We start from the raw sequence: 16,734 nt of genomic DNA, 5'->3' as shown, positions 1-16,734 counted from the left end.
AGGTCGCGTTAAAATTGTCTATTGTATTTACGCTAGATGGCGAAGGTCTTTTTCAAAAAGATTTTATTCAAATTAGAGCCAAACGTGATAAAGGTTTGAAATAGCCCATGTACAGCACGTCTACGACTACAGGTAATTTACTTTTTAACATCCTTATAATGTAAAAGACGAGGATGTAATTTGCCCAACTCAGCGTTATAAAAAAACTTTGCCTCTCCATTTTCTTCCAAAGATTAGAACTAGCAAAAAAAAAAACCAAAGTCTTTTCTGCTAACAGGAAACCTGGCCACGTGAGCTCGAAATAATCTTAAATTTGTTCCATCGTAAGGCCTTTTATAACCATCTATCTTTTAAAAGGTGAATAATTTGTGTCATTTCTACAGAGGGTGTTAAACTTGGTAGCTATGAGTGATGGTGGCTATTCGGGACAGTTCATTTTGGCATTTTTATAGTTTACCATTAGTGGCTTATAACACGGATAAAAAAAAATTAAAATAAGCCTCCAAAAAGGGAGCAGAAAACATTGGCCAATTCCATGTAAAAGGATGAATCTGAATTTTTTACAGAATTTCTACATCGTCACACAAGAAATCTCAACTAATATATTACTGATCATTAAAACAGAGTTCAACGTGTTAAGCAGAGTTAACATGCTTGCATAATGGAAACAAGTCCCAATTAGAAACTCAAAAATTGTGTGATCATGCCAGTTAGTACTACTTATCCCTTCAATGTTTCTTGACACATAACTAACTCAAGTTATGTGTCAAGAGAGTGTATGTGCCCAGATTGAACTTTAACACGTCAGAAGCCGTGGCCATGACACTTCGTAAAAGCAATGCTTTGCATTGCGTTGTCCTGAAACAAGCAATACCAGTAGACCGTAACTCCACTGTATGATACCTTCCTATTAATGGAGAGACATGTGACGTGAGTCTCCTGACCTTCTTACAGGTTTTACAAACTGTTCCAGTTAATCCAAAAACTAGCCCTTGTTTGAGAATTTCGTTTAAGTCGAAATGATACCTCATATAACTCAGTCAAATTGCTTAGTTGAGTAATCAGAGCTCTTTCCGTCCCACTTGGTGAGCAGCGTTCTAGACGACTCCAAGTTCTCACCATTTCGATAGAGTAACTCTCCCGTGCAATCTCAAAGATGTTCCCTCTGCACGACCACCTCACTATAATTGACATATCGATGCCACCATGTGCCTTCAGACATTCTGAGTTTATTGGCTGAGGGCGTGTGCCTACAACCGTAAAATGAACCTGTCAAATTGTTAATACGTGTCGTCCGTCATCTTGTGAATTTTTTTCTCGGTGAAAAAAAAAAGAGCTCCAGGATATTTCTGTTTATCTTAACGTATTTTTGTTCTTATATTTTGTTCCTCTTTCCAGTTATCGAATGGCGAGAACTAGTGGGTGGACACTACCGATCTATGCGGCACTGCGGGATCTAACTGGGCTGGAAAATTTTATTGTGATATCAAAAAGAAATTAGACCCATTTCGACTGTCGCACTACATCGGCCAGAAACGAACTCAGAATTACGCCGAGACCAGGGGGAAAAATGAATTGTCATCGGGTGGACCAGATGTCGCCAACAATAAGGTATTTTAGACAAAGCATTATATCTCTTCTTCTCAGCAAATAGGTCCGACGTAGCCCTCCATTTTGTTGTTGTTACAAACTTGTTCGATGAAGTTAAAAAAAAAAGATTTCTGGTTTCCGGAATAATCAGAAGTCTCAAGTAGCTCCTAAGAAAAAACAGCCTTGTGATGATTTTGGTGTCGGCACAAAAATGAAAGAAAGAAAAATTATCGAGTTCACTGGAGTGGTACGTAGCGGTCGTCCACACCTAACTGCGCGCGGCCTTTACCTTGCTGCTGAATGGCCGGGTAAACCCTTCAAATGAAAGCATCAATATGCAACGGTTGCCGACCTCTGTTGTCATCAAGTTACGCCAAGCGTTTCCAAAACTTTAAAAAAAGGGGTTCCCATTTTGTGTCCGTGCCCTCTTTCTACCGCTTGAGAATGAACTAACTGTGCTCTCTTAAATTATGATCATATTTTCGGGTTTTGAAAGCTTTTTTTTTTCAAACATTTTTTTAAAGAACACGACGACGTCACTCTATTTTTTTCTTTCCTTAACTTTTATTCCGTTGGATTCTATTTGAATTTCTTTTTTCTTCTTCTTTTGTGTATTTATTTTTGGCAAGGAAATGGTTTTAGGGATGTTTTTTTTTTCCTTGTGTACACGTTGTTTTTTTTTTTTCAGGGAGAAAAGAGCTAGAAAGGTAGAGAGGCAGAAAAGAAAGCTGTTTTCCCACCTGGTTTCTCACGGTTACGTCAATCTTTATTTCGGCACCGACGGCCGAAGTGAGATGGATAGAGTGAGAAAGAGAAACCTGGCTAGAACAATCCGAGTTCGCTTCCATTGAGCTGAACGTTTTTCGTGTATCTAAGAAGACGATAGAGGCTTAAAAGGTCCCTTTTAAGCTTTCTTTCGCTTTCTTGTTCTTTTCGTTATGGGAATCACACGACAAACGAGAAAGAAAAAGGGGGAAAAAAAGAAAGAAAGAACACGGTTGAAGTTTTGTTTTTTAATCGAAAGCGCTCAAATTGTTTTATTAGTCATAATTCAATTGCAAGCCCAGTTGCTCCGGCTATTGTCTTTTTACACTGAACACACGGCAGGCCCGTTTCCATCTAAAAATATTCCAAATTATTTTCAACCGACGTCATTGACGTACATGCCATTTTTTTTTTTATTTATTTCTTTAGCCTGTTCCTTTTTTTTCCGTGACGAATGTTGTCGATCGCTTTGTTTCCTACTGAACGTATTGTAGCTCATCAGAATAGTCTTTTGCCCCGTCTTTGTATAACAATACCCGATGTTGATTATTGCTGCTCGAGCGTGGGGTAATTCAATCTGTGCGGTGACGTCAGCAGCCAAATGCTAAAGCAAGAAACTCGGAATGAGATGGCATTGAATTTATTCATAGGATTTTTTTTTTTTTTTTTTTGTTTTCCATCTGAATTTAGGGGAGAATAAAGAGAAAAAGAAGACGAGTATCTGGACAAGCGCAGGTATAGGCAGGCGAAAGAGTGTCCGTTTACTGCCATTTATTTGATGGTCAGTTGTTCGCGTGAAACAATGGCAACAGTCCCGACTCAGTTACAGTCACTAACTACTGACAAAGAGGCTACCGAGTTTCGAATTTCTTGTATTGTTATCGTCTGCGCTCCCGTAACCAAAGACAGGTGCTAAAGGTATTCTTTCCTCCGTTCGCTTTGTCCGCTTCCAACCTTCTTCATCTCCTTCTTTTCATTCTTCCTTTTCTTCTTCGTTGAGATGGTTTTTTTTTGCTTTGTTTTGTTTTCCAAGTGTAGCTCTTTCTAGAGGAGGAGGAGGAGACGGTGTAAATTCCGAGAGCTTTTGTCAACGCGAGTCTAGGATGGCAACTTTGATTTCTTATTTCGGGAGTCATCGCAAGCAGTTGAACGAGTTCTGCCAACCGTGTCGTTTGTTGTTGTAACTTTTTTTTCGTGAAGGAATAATTTTCAAGATTCTCTGTTTCTCACTCTCGTCGGCGCCTCTCGTATTCTTTTTTTGCTTCTTTCACTCCAAAAAAAATTTCAAAAAAGACTTTTTTGTACAGCTGCGTATCTCGTCTCTCCCGCCGTCTTTTTCTATAGAACGTTTTCTCTTGTTTTTTCGAAACTTCTTCTTGCTGGCCATTGTATCGAACCGTTGAAGATCCATTATTCAAACAAAAACAAAAATTTAGTTGGGTTCTCTGTTCTCCGGTGCTTTTCATGTTGCAAGGATGGCGAACTAATGCTAAGCTCGATGAACATAGATCCCCTCGTAGTGCGTCCGACACTTTTGTTTCACCGTGTGCGTCATTGCGTTTGCGTCATCTCATCCGTCTTTGTTTCAGCGCTGTTTGACGTCTTTACTACATTCATTGGTGGTTTGTCGCAACTAGCGCCTCTCGCTCCTTCGAAAAAAAAAAAAAGCAAAAGCGTTCCATGTTTGAAAACAGAAAGGATAACTTGCTAGTCACGTCCCACATTTGCAGCTCGGCCATCTGGATCGATGGATGTGGTGCCGTACCTGGAAGCGGCTGGCGTGAGCGCGGCGCTTAATTGCGGGTTCGAAATTGATGCCTTCAGGGAAAGAGCTTTTTTTTTTTTTTTAATTTAGAACCGAGTTGAAGTAAAATGACATACAGTCTATGTTTATGATAAATTCGAAGAATATACGTCCACCCCGGAAAATCGAGGAGAAAAAAGAAAAAGGCAGCTGCCCGTCTGTCACAATATTAGCAGCGCGTGCTCCCAACACCTGCTTTTTCTTGACCCTTTGGACGCCGACTTGGGGCTCGCTGCAGTTGTCCGATAATGCATTTTATTTTTTGAAACCACCGATTAACCGTGGACCAGATAATTTTGCCTCTAAAAAGCCCCGCAGCCGTTTTCTTTTCTTTTTTTTTTTTCAAAAACCTGAAATATGACGTCATACTAAATCGCATTGCGATACGTTCGTCTATTCCCAATCTCCTGTCGTTAACAGGACAATCATGATAAGCAATGTGAAACGATTGATATCATTTTCTCAGAGAGAAGGGGGAGGAAAAAAATAGAAAAGAAGGACAAATCTTGTCATGCGAGAATGTCTAGAGTATTTCGAGAAAGTCTTGAACGTGAATTGCCGCTCTATCGGCGCATCGGCTGTCCATCTTTGGCCCAGTTTAGTAGCTGTAGGTCCTTGGCAGTGCGATCATTCTTTTTTTTTTTTTTACGTCTTAACTATCCTCCGTCCCTTTTTCTCTCGCGTATTTTTCTTTTGGTTTTATTTGATTCACGATCTTTAAAAATGAAGGGGAGGGGACAATCACGAGTTCCCATCTGTGGCATTTCCGCCGCAAAGCCTCTGCGCTTCTCCTTTTTTCTTTTTCTCTCCCATCGTTTTCTTCCGTATATTCTCGCATTTGGGCAGATGATTTTTCCCAAGCGAAATCGTTTATCTCTTTCGAAAATGTGTTTATTCTATCCTACGTAGAGGTAGGTTAAGGGGAAAAACCTTTAAAAGGGTAGGTTGCGGTCAGAGCGGCAGATGGAGAGGACAGTAGGAAACAAATAAAAACAAAATAAGGAGCCTGGCACGCGCCAACCAACCAGAGGTTTAAAGGTCAGTACCTTAAAAAAAAGAGGAAAACTTGCCGCCACCACTGACCGCAGAAGAGTTGCAGGGCATCGTTACCTATGAGTCTTCCCCCCGTCATTACAGTTGTTAAAGAGCAGGCGAGGGCATGTAAAGTTAGGGGGGGATCAGGTACACCAACAGGTATAGCGACTCTTGTTGCTCCGCGTCAAGGTGCTGCTGGTACAAAAAGAAAGGATCTCATATGGCGAGCAGACCCCCAAAAGTGCCAGGGTTCTTACGTTATTCTTTTTTTTTCTTTTTCGGCTGTTATTCAATCGCCAAGTTTTGTGGCTGCGGTCAGTTGGACTTTGTCTTTTTTTTTTGTTCGTAGGTGGTGGTGGTTTTTTTTTTTTTTTTTTTTTTTTTTAAGAAACAAAAATGAAGGGAAAAGATAAACATAGCCATGTCCAAACTTTGGCCATTAAATGTAAGACGCCAGGCAGCCGTCGTTCGGTGGCCAGCGTCGTTGCATGTTGCGTTATCAAGAGAAATCCGCTTCTTTCGCCATCCGGTGAACGCCGCGCTTCAAAGCGGACGACCTTGCGATGGCCATTTTTATTTATCTATCTTGTTTTTTTCCCCCCTCCTTCTGTTTTGTTGGAAAGTTTCTCTCTCTGAAATTATTTGGGAAAAGAATTTGTTTTTTCTTTTAGATGAGGCACACGATATAAAAAATAGACCGAAAACGACGGTCACGTACGTCGAAGGGGGGGATGACGTAAAGAAGCGGAACTCGAGGATGGATGACATTTTTTTGGTCTTGACGTTCGAAAGAGACTCGTGCCATGGCCGAAATAGAACGAGAGGTAGATACGTAAAGGTAGAAAGGGGGAAATGATAGAGGACAAGATAGAAGGGGGTGGCCCAAACTTCCTGTGTTGGTTTTGTGTGCACCTGTTCTATTCGTCGTCTCTGAAATTTCTTTTTTTTTTTTTTTTCGAGAATTCGAGATATGACAGCGGCCGAGCTGAACGACGTTGCGCTTTGACGTCCGAAATCGGCCGGGGGTTAGGGCGTCTTCATTATAGCCGCACACACACACACACACAAAGATTGCGTCTTTCCTCCTTTTGTCAGAAAACACACACGTACTCGGTACACTCGTTAAAATGACACGAGCCATGTCCATTTGTTTTTTTATTTAAAAAAAAAAAAATGATTAAAAAGCATTGCTGCTTTTTTTTTTTGCTATTGTTTGAATCTTCCGTCTTGTTAGACGCGTCTTTTTTATTTTGGAAGTCACTCTGCAAAGAGGGGAGTGAATGAACTTTGAATCAAAGCTTACTTCCCTGACGTTGTTTGACGTCATTCCTCTATTATGTTCTGGCCTTCTTTTTAGGGCGAGGGCTGACATAAAATTTTTTTTTTTATGAAAATAAGAATACAAACAACCACCTGCGTTTTCTTGTTGTTTGTATTCTGTACGTTATTGTATTTCATTTTTTCTTAAAAGAATACTTTCCGGTCGGTGATTTACTTCGGTTCCGTTTTTTTAAATAATAATAATTTTAAAACATCAAGTGATTTTCAGCGTCTGACGTGATTTAACTCGGGGCGTGATGCTATTGTCGGCGTGACCCGGGCGACCCCCGTGGCGAATCATCAGCGCCCGCCCGTTAGCGATTATAGTTATCGAGAAGAGGATAAAGAACACGCGACAAAAAACAAGTTTTGATGTCGTTGCGTTTTTGTTTACGACACAGGATGTCTCTACTGATTATGATGACGAAAAAAAAAAATAAAATAAAACAAAGGGATGAAAATAACGTGGATGTTACGTTTGATTGTTGGATGTGGAAAGGGGTGCACGTTACGCGGGAGGAAATCACGCAGCGCATTAGAGTCCAATTGCCAGTCGGATGTCGGCGTGATCCCGCCCGAGTTTTTTTTTTTTTTTTCACTTAGGCTGGAAACGTAAAACAAAAAAAAAAAGGATTGATGATCTTTGTCGTCTCCTATCTTTTTCTTTTTGAAATGAAATGTTTTGTTTTTTTTATTTGAACTCCTTTTTTTTTTGAAATACCGTGCGCACATTTATGACTCCCGAAATTTATGACGTCACCTTGTCGCTGACAGAAAGGTGAAACGTAGGATGCGTTACGTTTCGTATCTGCGCACATAGTTTTTGTTTGACCCATCAAACGTCGTACCTTGTACACATTAGCATCTCTCAAATTGATATTCTTTTTTTTTTTTCCCTTCATCTTCATTTTGAATGATCTAATAAAAGAAAAAAAGAAAAAAAGAATTGCACTTTCAGGGATGCTAACGATGAAGGAATGACGTGCCAATGAGATTTTAACTTGTGATCCCGGTGGTCTACTTCACCTTTTTTTTTGCATTGACTTTTATCGACCGCTAGAAGCTTTTTTTTTTTTTAAAAGAGCTATGAATATTTTTGAAACGACTGGCTACCTATTTGGTTTATCAGTTCATTTTCGTCCTTCCAAACGTTGTGTGATATCGACTTCTTCTTTTTTTGGTGGGACGAGGAGGACATGCAAATAGCTTTTGTTTTCAAACGTAGCAAACGACAATAATATTCATAATGGCGGACTTTTAGTTTTTTTCCTTTTTCTTTAGATATATGACTATCTTTCTGCGTCCCTCCTTAGTCAAGACTGCGTGTGTGTGCGACAGGAAAAGAGATCTTTCTCACACATTAGCCATAAAGAAGTTATTAGCAGACGAAAACCGGATAGGAAGAAGACAAAAAAAAATAAAAGGTAAAAGAGCTGACAGGAATGAAAAGTGTGTGTGTGTGTTTTTTTTTTTCCATCTCCTTCTTGTTTAAGCGACCCTTTTTCTTAAAATAATCGGGCATTGTGACCAAAGGCGTGAAACACATCGGCACTTCTTTTTTTTGTTTCGTGAGTCATTTGTTTTTTTTTGAGGTATGAGAAGCGATGTTTGGCGATTAACGACCAGACGACATTCGTAGCGAAAAAAAAAAGAATGTGAAACAAAAAAAAAAAAATGGATCGTGATCCACACGCAGTTTAAATGGCAGGGTCAAAAAGCTACAGATGCAATTGCACGTGTTTTACACAAGACACTTAAAAAAATACGTAATTACCATCCGCGGACCCTTCTGTTTAGAAAATGGCAAAAAAAAAAAAGCTCAGGCGTTGTGTTCTCACAGACAATGAACTGGCCGTTTTCTTTATTCATTTCTGGGTTTTTCTCCCCATTGAATGGAATCGTTCAAATGATGCCAAATAAAGATGGCAACTGCAAGAGAAGGTGTGGGTGGACAAGGTATTTCAGTACGTAAAAGGAAAAAACCATAACCGATGGCATTATTGGAAGTGTTTGTTTCCATCTTTCGAGTTTCATACCGAAACGGAATGGTTTCGGATTGGGGCAAACAATCGAAACAAACCAAATTCAAATTGTTGATTCTCTTTCAATTGTCTATTTGAAAACAAAAATTTATTCTTGGTATTGCATTCAATCGTATTTTTTGCGTATCTCGGAAACTGACAATGACGCTGTTTACGTACTATTTGAATATCGTACAGAATTAGAAATAGGAAGGTTCCGCATCGTCGTTTATGCAATTCCACAAACAAATGCCGACGTCGTTTGTCAACGATTTGATCACCTCATTTTCACCCACTGCCATTTTTGTTGTTGTTGTGCGTTTGGACTAGTTTTCGAACCTTCCGCCTCTTCTCAGATTTCCTTCCTGCTTGCAATTATCGTGCAAGCTGCTGCGAGTCTCTTTTTGTTTCTGGACATTAAAAACTCACCTCGAATGTTCAAAAAAAGAAAAAGTGAGAAAAACAGACATTCCCCTTACGAAAACAAAACAAAAATGGCAGGGCCCTGCGACGTTAATTGGGCGAATGTATCGACTGGCCGGTTCCGGTCTGGTGTGTTGGCGTCCGGGGCTGGGTCCCCCCTCCCCCCTCAATTACACGGGAAGCACCGGACTAATTAGGCAGTTGGTATGGAAAGAAGAAGAAGAAGCTTTTCAAAAAAAATAAAAGATAAAAAGAGAGGGGAACGAATAAGAAATAAAATAAGTGGTCCGAGCGGTCAGTCGGACGATGTGTGTTTGTGGATGCGAAACGGAAGGAAGAGATGTCCTGTTCCTATAGGTGTGTGTGTGTGTGTGTGTGTGTAGGTGTGTGTACGAAAAAGGTGCATGTATGTGAATGAGCGAGAGAAACAAAACAAAACAAAAAAAAAAAATCGGGCCAAAAAAGAAAAGAGAAGCGCATCGGCCGTAACACAAGTGGCGTGCGTGGGTGGGAATTCCTCACCGTGGATGACTCCACGGCGTCATGCGGCGTCTTCCAGCACCTGAACAACTTCCCCTTCTTCTCTCCACTTCCACGCAGACTCGTTTCCTCTTAGCCTTTTTTTTTTTTTTTTTTTTTTTTTCCACCTTGACTCTTTTAAAAGGGGGGGGGGGGGGGGGGGCGGACTTCTTCCGTTGAGAAAATCGTTCAGAAACGATCGCTTCCGAAAAAGAAAACACACACTTTTCTCTCTTTCTGTTGTTTTTTTTTCCACAGGAGTTGGGGAAAGGAAACGAAAATTCCGGGGGATGAGGTAGTTCCTTAGTTTGAAAAGGTGGGAAGAAGTTTATTTACTCGGTCAGTTGGTACTACAGAGACGATGTCCACACCTTTCCCGCTAGGCCGTTTTCATTGCCATTTCCTCTCCCGACCCATCAAATAGTGAGCCACTTCCCTTTATCCCCCAGTTTCCGAAAACGATTTACTAGGAAGCGTTGGGAAACTTTCAATTTTCAATTTGCGCGAAACAAAACTTCCAAGTTGACCAATCATATTAACCTACGGCTTCAAGTCCGCTTTCTTTTTTTTTTTGCGCATTCATTTAACGAATTAAAAAGGTTGGGTGTAGGGGGGAGGGGGTGAGTAGAGGCAGGATGTGTAGAAGGGAGAGGAAAAGGACATTTTGTTTTGGAAGACTTCAACAGCTATGATTCGCCACGGATGTTCACACTGAAATGAGCGTGCGCGCTCTTCACGTCTTTCTTTGCCTTCGTTCGCCAAACTTTCGGGGCTTTAATTTTGTACCCTGACATAGAAAAGAAATGAAAAGAATTCATTTTTTTTATTTCTTAAATTCCCGAACGCGAGTTCGTGTGCCATGGGAAATTATTTCCGCGCAGCACACGGCACAGCGAGAGGAGAATTAAGAGAACTGTAAAGAGTGTGGAAGTAACAAAAAGAAAGAAGAAAAAAAAAGAGAAAAGACAAGAAAACGCATCAGGGCAATGGGAAGTCGTAGAGAGAGGCTGCCAAGCGAAACCAGAAAAAAAAAAAACGAACAAAAATGGCCGTCTGGACGTCATCGAGAAACTAAAAACTACATTTTCTCTTCGAGTTATTTTATTTTTTTTTTTCCCTTTTGTTTCTTTCGTTAGAAACTTAAAGAGGAGACAGAAAGAGGAAAAATGTATTAAATAAATATCTATGTGTATCCTCTCCTTATTACGAAAAAAAAAAAAAAAAAGGGCCCCAGCCACCGGAAGGACGAGGTAGTCACCCACGTCCGACTACACACACACACACACACCTGTAACTTTGGGCTACCAAATACACACACACACACACAGACACAGACACACACGTATCCACAACATCCGGAATGACCACCTTCGTCATCATCGCTGTAATATTTCTAGCTTTACACGAGCCTACCTATTTCCCCCCCTCTGTTTAACTGCTGGGAAATGCTTTTTTTTTTTTTTTTTTTTGAGGAGGGAGGGGGGGGGGGGAGAGAAAAGCCAATGAAAACCAAAAGAAAAAAAAATCATCTCAATTCGATTTTTTCTAATCGATAAAAAAGAATTTTCTGCTATGTGATTTTTCCTGCCCTTAAAAAATTTTGTCTTTGGTTTCAGACGAGGAAAAAAAAAGGTGTGGAAGAGGAGAGAGGGACATCTAAAATGTGTGTTTCTCTAAGTTCCCTGACATTTCTTTTTTGAACACCCTTTCCTATTGAATTTTTGTCATTTAGCGTAGCAAAAGATGATCCCATTCCCATTTCGAATTTTCTTTTTCTCGTTCTTTCTCCTGCCAAAAAAAAAAAAAAAGGGTAGGGACCGAAAGTTAAAGGTCACGTAATGAACAAAGCATTTGTGCAAGTCTTCAGTCGAGATGTGAATCTCGTCCAGGTTAAATGGTGTAATTCGTGCCACCCCACTAATGTGTTCAGTGCTATGAAATTTAACTCACGTGTCGTTTTTCTCTATTCAATTACAGACGGGACATGCGGTCTTGCGCAATGTGTTGTCGTGCCGGACGACTGACTGATTACAAACCCGCGTGATAATTCATTTTTCGAAGAAAAAAAAAAAAAAAAAAAATGGAAAGTGATTCATCTCTACGTTTTTGGCCTTACCGGATTCATCCAGACCGCACCGCTGCAGCGCCAAAGAGATGGGGAGGCCCAACAATCGCCATTTTTTTTTTTTTGTGGGGGTAAGTCCTATTATATTTTCATTTCTTCTTCTTCTTCTTCCCCTCTTTTGTCGACCGTGTAAGACGTGCGGTTTGTCGGTTACGTCACAAACAAATTCGATGAGAAGAGTAGAGAGGCAATTCATTATTATTTTTTTTTTATTTTTTCTTCCGGGAAAATGCGTTGATCCGTTTCAAGTTTTTTTTTTTTTTAAATGAACTTGAACAAAAAAAAAAAAAAAAAAAAAAAGAGAAAAAGAGCCGAGTCTCATCGAAAGAAAATGTTTAGCGGTTGGTCTGTAGCGGCTTTGAGATGATGAAGAACGTTCGCGGAAGTGACCACTGGTCGGCATCCGCCCGCCCGCGTTGCTTGATTCGTAGGCTGTTCCGGTGGACGCGGACGAAGAAAAGAGTCATCTCTCTTGTTTTCGTTCCTTCTTTTTTTTTTTTTTTTTTTTTCTTAAAATTCTTAAATAGCGGGCCATTTTTAGCCGCCATTGCGTTTGAAATTATTTTGTCGCTTGTTGTACGGCGCTAGCCGCTAATTAGGATTTGCCGCTTCTTGTATTACACTCGATGGTTGTTGACACCATCTCGAGTGCAATAAATTAAGGAGAGAAGGAAGGAAGAAAAATGGTGTTAACGTGCTCGGCTGGCGTTTCCATTTTTCTTCTCTTTAATTGCAAAAAAAATGAAGACAAGCGACCGGATCGTATAGCGGGGCGGTTTGGGCATGCGTCACTTCTTTGTTTTTTTGTTTTTTTAAAACACAAAATGAGAAATGTTTGACCTTTTTATTTGTTGTTGATGTTAACCGGTTTAAAATCGGTAGTGTTTTGTTTTTTGTTTTCCTGGCCTTTTTATTATTTTGTTTTTATTGTGGCCACATTACCGTCGTAGCGTCTTGTGTTGTACCGCTTTTTAGTTCTTGGTCGACTTCTTGGAGTTTGTCCCCCCCTCGAGCATCAAACCAATTTGTGAAGGAGGGTCGTGTCTGTTTCAACAGGTGGTTCTTATAGGGTCGAGAAAAAAAAAGGCAGGGGTTAATAACAACAATGAAGAGGTGAAAGAAAGATAAAGCATTTTGACTTGTTTGAGGGCGACTTGGCTGTCATCATCATTTCAAAGCAACATCTAACGTTAGCGCCAGTAAGCCCTTTGAATCATGATCTAATTGTGCATATCATGGCTCTTGTAATAAATGAGGTTTCATCCGATTTTTATCTCCCTCCCCTCCCCCCCTCCCCCGTGTACACACAGAGGGATCTTACTGAGGTAAAGGTGCAACGTCATGACGTAAAATTAGCCCGGTTAACGGGCGTTCCAAACTCTTGTTCTGTTTGGCTTCAATCTTTTTTTTTGTTTTATTTTATTTTATTTTATTTTTTAAATTCCATCGTGTTAGCTACGCTACGAAAAAAAAAAAGGGTAAGGCTCTATTCTTAACACCCGTTTACACAAGAGCGCCCGGGAATTTTGATACGATGGAATAATGGGCACCATCTTTTTTCTTTTTTTTTTCCCTTTTCTTTTTGCTGGCATCTACTTGTCTTTTTTTGTTTTTTTTTTTATTTAATGCGTATGGGAAAGAAATGTAGAAAGAAAATGGTTCTCTCCCCTTTTCTTTTTTGGATAGAAACAAAATATGCCACGGCCGAGCGATGTTGTTCAAAAGATTCATTCTCAATCTGATTTTTTTTTTTTTTTTCTGTGTGTGTTGCCATTATTCGTCCATCGCCTTTTTTCTTTCTATAGAATGCCCAGCATACACACACACACACACAAAAAAAAAGAAGGTAGAATGTGTGGGTGCTGGAGCAGAACCCCCTTCTCGTCTGATTTTTTTATATTTCTTGACCGACGCAATAGTTCATGGCGGGAGGTTGGATGGGCTTTTGTTTGATGCTCACCCCCAAAAAATAAAATCCTGTGGATGAATTCGACATCCCGACTGGAACCGCTCCTGTTACAATCTCGTAACGCTGGAGATTTATTTATTTATTTTTTTTTCGTTGATGCCTGTCCTTTTTTATTTTACATCGAAATGGATCATTCCATTATTCGATTTGAATTTTTTTGGGCTCAATTTTGGAACTTTTGTTCCTTTTGTCTAATTTTGTTGTTGTACATTGGCGTGTTCTTTGGCAAGGTATTTTTTTAAACTTAAAATGGGGATTATTTAAGAATGAAAATTGAATCGATGGTAAACTGAAGTGAAGTCATCGGGTTCAAGAAAAACGGACATTCGGTGCATTCCGGCTGGACTGTTGGCCACTGCAGCCGAGCGTGTCGATCGAAGAGAGTGCACTCGACTTCGTGTTGCACCTGCTGATGGCCCATTTGTTACAATTACATTAGCTTTAAAACTCAGCTATTTTTTTTTTTGTTTGGTTTTTTTTGTTTTTTTTCGGGATTCTCTTTCTTTTTCTCGTTTTCCCAATTGCAAGTCGGATGTGCATTTGTTCTGCTTTTGACATCGTAAAAAGAAGGAAAGAAAACAATGCGACTAGTTCATTCCGTTAGAACTTGTAAATAATAATGGCGAAAACTATTTCTCATCCTCGCTACCCCCATTAGAATACAAATAACGTCGGAGAACAGTTTGAATTGCCTTGTGTCGAAGACCGTTGATGACTCCCCATAACTCTCTGCTTGTTGATGGATGGAGTCGGGTGGATCTTTTCTTTATAGAGATGATTGATTTAAAAGAGCATTAACTTCTTATTTGGTGCTGGTTTGTTATCCTTGTCTGCCCCTTTCTATGTGTCGTCACTGATTTTTTTTTTTTTTTAGAAAAAAAGAAACACTAGCACCGAGTCAATCTTGTTGTTTTCGTTTGAATCGCTATATGGAAATCGACGGGCTGGCACCGACGGCCAGTATGAGCGATGGCCGGAAATGATGGCACGACGTGCAATGGCGGGGTGTTTTCTCGGCCGTGAATAACAAAAGCTATAGCTCAAATGACACAATGGACAGTTGTAGCGGTGGCCCTTCTATTTTTATTTTTATTTTTTTTATTTTTTTATTTTTTTTATTTTTTTGAACGTGTTGTATGGTGACGGGCCAATGTTTGGCTGGGCGCGCATTCCTCTTTTATGTATCACCGATATTGTTGTCTACGTCCGTCTGAAACCTTCAGCGGCAATCCATTCATCCCGCACGCAAGCGTCCAATCTGTGCGTCAGCGACGCCTCTTGTGTCTGTGTGCGCACACACTAGAGGAGTATAACAAGCGTTCCACCCTCATTAAAAACACACCCCCCCACTCCTTTTTTTTTTTTATTCATCCTCTTTACCCGAGTTCCGGATTACGATGGATGCCATCTTTTATTTATTTATTTTTTTTTTTTTGCGTCAAAAATTAAAGGCTTTAAAAAAAAAAAAGAAATGTAACACGTTGTGTGGTTAGTAGTAACTCAATCATCTCGTAAAAGTTTTTTTTTTTTTTTTATCCTTTTAATTTATTATGATGATAAGTTAGTGCGCAGATGAAGAATGATGTTGGACGTCAGCGCCCAACAAGTAAACTAGCGTTACGGCCGTTTAATCTTTCAGACTTCACTGGGCAGAACATAACTCGTTTTTCATTTTTCCTTCTGTGTAACACGAAAAGAAGCGCAGCCGAACGTGATGTGAAAAAAAAAAAAGAAGAAGAATGAGATGTATATATATTTCTATACGCTGTGTACAGGTATCTGGTTATATGTTATGCATATAGGCATCGCAGGGTTGATCGACGTTGCAGAAAAATCGCTGCTCAGCTTACCTCTTTTTTTTTTCTTTCTTTCTTCCAACGCCTACATTTATTTCCCCCTAGTCGGCGTTTGCAGCCGACTGTAAGCGCGCGTGCCGACAGGCTTAGCCAGCCATAGAAACGGGAGATAGACACACACACACACACACACACACACACACACACAAACCATAACTGCATGTGTAGAACTCCCCCCCCCCCTCTCTCTCTCTCTCTCTCTCCAAGTTCCATTGAGTTTTTGAGCTGCTGCAGGGGTGGAAGTCGAATATACACAAGGTCCTATTTTTTTCTCTATTTTCTTTCTCTTCATTTTTTTTTTTTTTTTTTTTTTTTTTTTTTGCGGGACTGTATATTACTGTTACTACGATTACTATATCCCATTCAGATGCGGGGAGCTTATCAGTATCACGCTGGAGTGGCTTCCTATGCATGGCGATTGTACGGTCGATACAGCACAACGGGAAAGAGAGGCTGTGCATAATAAAAGAGGGGCTTAGTGTGTGTGTGTGTGTGTATAGCCGGAGAGGCCACTTGTTTTCGTCTATTCAACATGGAGTTTTTCTTTTTTTTTTTTTTTTTGGGCTGTCCTGTCAATATAATAGGCTTTATCTCTTTATTTAAATATACATAGTGTATGTGTGTGTATGTAGGCCCGCTTTCCGGTTGATGGCATTAGTATAGAAATGTCACCGACCCGGTGATATTCCGATTTGCTTTACGCCGGCTGATCTTTGGCCCCCCCCCTTTCCATGGCCGTTTTGTTACGTCCTGTCTGATTTTTGGAATTTTTCTCTCTTGTGTGATTATCTTTGTGTTGTTTCTAATTGAATTTATACTCTTGTTGACAAAAGTCCGCCACTATGCGGCATTAGCCATTCATCAAAATGGCACTTTTCGAAATATTTTTTTTTTTTGACAGAATGCCTGCGCACTTGGCGAGATCGTAACGTTTGTGTTAATTTTCGAAAAGGGGGATGAAATTATTGCATTGGCTTGTAACTGGCTCCTTTTGTTTCTTGCTGGAAAGATTCCGCCATGCCAGGATGATCGAAGATGTTTCGATTCCTCTTCGCATGAATAGCGACGTGAGCTCTAATTCCCTTGTCACGCTGATTTTTTGTTTTCTCAATTTGCGGGGATTTTCCCGTCACAAAGGAATGCGTTTTTGAATTCATTAAATGTCTTAATTGAAATCTTACTCCGTTTTTCTGTTTGTTTTTGTTTTTGTTCTTGGAAAATGGGTCGCATTTTTAAATTGAACGGATCTGAAAGATGTCGACATTTTTCAATATTTGTTGAGTTCAGTCACATTGCCGGAGCTTTCT

At 40.1% G+C, this 16,734-nt stretch overlaps 1 protein-coding gene across 1 annotated transcript in view; it reads left to right on the top strand.

Moving 5' to 3' along the window:
- LOC130692369 (protein obstructor-E-like) overlaps window positions 1–16,734 on the top strand; it is a 93,638-nt gene that overhangs the window by 19,410 nt on the left and 57,494 nt on the right. The window lies entirely within an intron of this gene.

This window comes from Daphnia carinata, chromosome 1 (genome assembly GCF_022539665.2).
Source record: "Daphnia carinata strain CSIRO-1 chromosome 1, CSIRO_AGI_Dcar_HiC_V3, whole genome shotgun sequence".
Classification (NCBI taxonomy): Eukaryota; Metazoa; Arthropoda; class Branchiopoda; order Diplostraca; family Daphniidae; genus Daphnia; species Daphnia carinata.
The sequence above is the reverse complement of the archived record's forward strand: the minus strand, read 5'-3'. Positions and strand labels throughout refer to the sequence as shown.